The sequence below is a fragment of the Rhea pennata genome, chromosome 3 (genome assembly GCF_028389875.1).
Source record: "Rhea pennata isolate bPtePen1 chromosome 3, bPtePen1.pri, whole genome shotgun sequence".
Classification (NCBI taxonomy): Eukaryota; Metazoa; Chordata; class Aves; order Rheiformes; family Rheidae; genus Rhea; species Rhea pennata.
Window position 1 is genome coordinate 104817263 of NC_084665.1, and position 4583 is coordinate 104821845.

Genomic DNA, 4583 nt, shown 5'->3' on the forward strand with positions numbered 1-4583 from the left:
AAAATACAGTATATGCCACCCTGAGCGATGTAAGAAGTGCAAAGAGATTGGTCCTTGAGCCAAGGCTGCAGTGCTTATTATGGGAGGGCATCTTTCAAGGCTTTCTGCACATACTGCTTAAGTGATATATTAGAGGAAATAAGACTGACATCAGGTCTTTCTTGTATCTCAGCAGGCCACAGGTTTCAGGACAGATTCCCCTCTTCAGATTCCCTGATGAAAGCTATAGCTGCAGTTTCACTTAAAAGCAAATTAACGTCTAAATCCCAAATCAAAAGAAAATTTCTAAAGTTATCTGAAACAGTTTCAAATGGCACTAGGTGCCTATGTTTAGGCAACAGATCTCAGTTTCTATTATAAGATTCATTTCACCTAAATATATTTGTGTAAAAGTTGTGTGACTAAGACTGTGGTTACATAGTCACTTTAAAATGATGATTTTCTGCAGCTGCAAAGCAAGTTGTGCCCTCACTGCTCCCAGAAATGCCTGTACTGGTCAAAAGTTTTGTGCAATTATGCTGAGAGTCAAATCGGGGAATATATGTGTATGAAATCTAGCTTGGTTCAAAAAAATTATATATATATGCATACACATATATGTATATATACACACCTAGATTTATAACTAGATTTATAACATTTACTAACTCCAGCTTCCATGACACTAAGGAAATACGGAAACAAGGAGACAGGGACAATAGAGAAAGGTGGGACCACACTTGTGACAACAACTGAAATTTATGCCCATTTAAAATGACTGCATAATCATGTCTCTTTATACAGCAGTCATCAAGATTCCCTCTGCAATCAAGGGTAAAGAGAAGGCAGTTCCAGAGGGTGATTCATCCCCCTTATTTTAGGAGAGAATGAATCACCCTCTGGAGTTGCCTGCCTTTCTCCACTGATTATGGACAAAGTCTGATTTAGACTACTTACTTCTAGCTAACTGAGTGCATCCTGCCTTTAGTAGCCATGAAAAATGGTCAGGAGGGGACATTTAAATGATTGCTAATTAAAAATCAAAGATTTACAAATGCCTTATTTGCTGAAGTTTTGACCTCAATATTTGTAGAACTGAATGTTTAAAGCAAATGTTCTAAGAATGTGCAAAGAGAGTGAATGAGATTTTTGGTTTTATGATAAAAAAAATTTAATTAAAGATTAATATGAAAATAAATAAGTGTAAATTGTTCCTCCAGAAGACATGGTGTATGTTAACTTACAGAATTAGCTGTAAAGAAAAACTAAAGAATATAGAAATTTTGCTGTTTTACTCCTAAGAATAGAGAACGCATCAGAAAAAGAAAAAAAAAAAAAAAAAAAAAAAAGAGGAATATATCTTATAGTAACTGATAAAAACTATCTCTTAAAATGAAAAAAGAGTTAAATTCTACATTAAATGGGATTGAAATTGTAGGGTTCGCATGACTTACCCAGGATTTAATGTATTGTTATGTCAGAAAATGCTAATCACTGTTATCAGTCACAAGGTCAGCCACAGACCTCATTAAAAATGACAAGCATGGGATTCACACTTCATTTAGGCAAAGCACAGAAGAAATTAAAAATGTTTTGTTCAGGAAGAGCTGAGGTAGTGCAGGTTGATACCTCCTTAGCCTCTTAACCCGTGCTGGGTTGTATGAGTGACAGTGAATGCAGAGGCTAGAGAACTGACTGACAATGCTCAATACAGCATTGAAATAGCAGCCTACAATTTAATGCCTTAAAATAAGCATAGTTTTTACACTAGTTTTCAACTGGAGGTTCTTAAACAGGAAGGAGGTCTCCTGCCCCTTTTTGCAAGGTCCTATTTGCTCTCATCCATTTTTTCCCAGCTATGGGATCGGGTCTGTACAGCTTTGGTATCTTATGTACAGCTTTTGTATCTTATATATCTGTTTATATCTGCTTCGCATCTTTTGCTTGCAAGAGCAGGATGTCTGCCAGCTTTCTGCATTGAACCCACTGCGCAGAGACTCGTAAACTACATCAGTGCTAGTAAATAAAATGGGCCAGGCACTGTTTTTTGGCACGGGCTACATTCCTACAGATAAACTCTCTAACTAGCATCCAAACTACCAGTTAGGAATGATTTCTTCTCCCTACCATCCCATAACCATGCTCAAGGTGTCACCTGTCTAAAATGCAATTTGGCCTGAGCCAAAAGTATGCCAGAGACTGTGCTAACGCTTCAGCCGTGTGGACCATGGTTCCTGCCTGTGCCCTGAGTCCTCAGAATACCAACAAACTAATCACTCCTTTACTAGTATAGACTAAGCCTGTAATACCAGTGACCATGTACGCTTCAGCATGAGCATCTTCTGCTGTCTGTCCTATTTGTGCTGATGTGCCCTGCAGGTCTGGAGGCAGAATGACTGTTCCCAGGAAGATCCAAGCTTCTTTCCCTCTTTCTTGGACTTTCCTCTCCACACATTGCTGGGTGGAAACCAGTTGTTCATTTCCAGATGGCTCCATTTATCTTGTACCTAGCTACTACTTGATGGCATTATTTCAAAGTGTGTCAGAGTCAGGAGTGTATTAGACTTCAATTTGTCAGAAACAGAAAAGCAGTCAGAAAACTAAGAGATAATTAGAGGAAGAGGAGAAAAGCAGCCATATGATTTTCAGAGACAGAGAACACTTTGGGGCATGCGACGAGCTGGAAGGAGTGTGTGACTGCACTGTGGACAAAGAAATGGACTATACTTTACTCATGAAGTTTTGGGGCAAAGATCACAAATATCCATTGTCCGTAAGAGAACAGAAGTGATCCCCACAAAATACGTGACTTTGGTCTTCCTTTCTCCCAGCTAATGGGAACAAAACAAGGGCCCAAGTATTTTCTGACTGTTAGGACAACATTACCAATGCTGTCATTCAAAACTAGCAAACCTTGGAGCTTTTTTAATAAAACAGTCAGTGCAATTTCATGTTACACTTCTGTTTTAGAGTACTTTTGTCCAACTACTGGATTACATACATATATGTTTGTCTTTGGGCGCTCATGTGTGTGCATGAGTGTTTGTGCAGTAGGGCCTCTCTTGTTAATAGAGCTATAAACCAACCACAGTTGTTAAATCTGCTTGAAACTGGAGCCCAAGCTGAGAATGGTAAGACTGTAAAAGTTCACTCAGTGAGGTTCAAGACACCAAACCTATCAGCAAATAGATAAAATGTTGCTAAAATGACTTGATTTGTCCTTGAAGGGCAGATAAGAAGAATGTAAAGTGGCTTGAAGCATTGCTTTTTCTCTAACAGAGACAAGCATATTGAGATAAACATTTTTCTATAGCTGTTTTAAATGTTTTCAAAGAGTAGAGATGAAACTCATGTGTCAATCTGAAAATTTTGCAGCTTAGTATAAAGATTTCAAACTATGAAAATTATTAAGTACTTTGGAGATAAAACAGTTAATTACTAAAATTGTCAAAGAAGCACTGCACTATATACTTAACCTTCAGTAAAAAAATGCTTTTAATAATTACATCTTTTTATACTTTCCCAGTAGAATCTCCTTCCCTTCCCCCTAGATTTAAAAGGTACATTAATCTTCTTAATATGTGGCTTTCATTCAAATCATTGAAAATTTTACTTATTGAGCAGATAATGGTAAGTAATAGTCAACACTATCATTTGTCTTGCAGACAAGCTGAGAATGACAAACTAGTGTCATCTTTCTTAATTACTATTTTACCAGGGTAGAGTTTAATGCTAAATGACATTTATGGATTAACGCTGTGTAATCTGAATATCCTGATGGAAATGACTTCAGAAAACAGACAGGCTGAAAGCAAAGTTCAGGGAAAGTGATATTACCCAGGGACTATCTTAGGCTTTTGAAACACACTCCACAAGCACTAAAATGCAGTTTTTAAAGAGTCTGCAAGTCTCAGTTTACTTACATCACTCTGTAAAATTGTATCTAGTATATGATGTTAACTGGGACATACCCAGCTAAGACACTTCAAAGAACACTCTCCACTTATCTTTTCAAGTAGGCTCAACAATCTGACTGCATACTATGATCCATGATGGCAGTACAAGTCACACAATTATCCTCTAGACAACATGTCATGCAGGTTACATCATGCAGCCCAGTACATAGCACAAGAGATAAGGGTTCAGAGAAAACTCCCAAGCCTCCGCTCCAGCTAAAAGAAATTCTGCATCCATAAAGCAGAGATTTTTTTAAAGTTCCTTGAATGCATACTTTTAAAGATACATTGTGCAGGCGAAGAACAGAATGTATCTCATGTGGCACCCCACTGTATTAATCTTTGCATTACCTTTCAGGGCCAACCGTGAAAAGTCTCAAAATGTATCTGTGTCATAAAAGATGTCATTTCATTTCCATTAAGTTGAATTAATCCACTTGTTCCTTCCTGCTGAGATTCATACAAGGTAGTATAAGGAAAACTCCAACTACTTTAAACCTGTGGACTGGAATAGAATGAACTTTGCAGTTACAGAGATATTGGTACACTGAAAGTATCTCAAAATATTTTGCTGAAAGGCAGAACTCAGAGGGTCATCATCAGTGGTGTAGAGTCTAGTTGGAGGCCTGTGGCTAGTGGTGTCCCCCA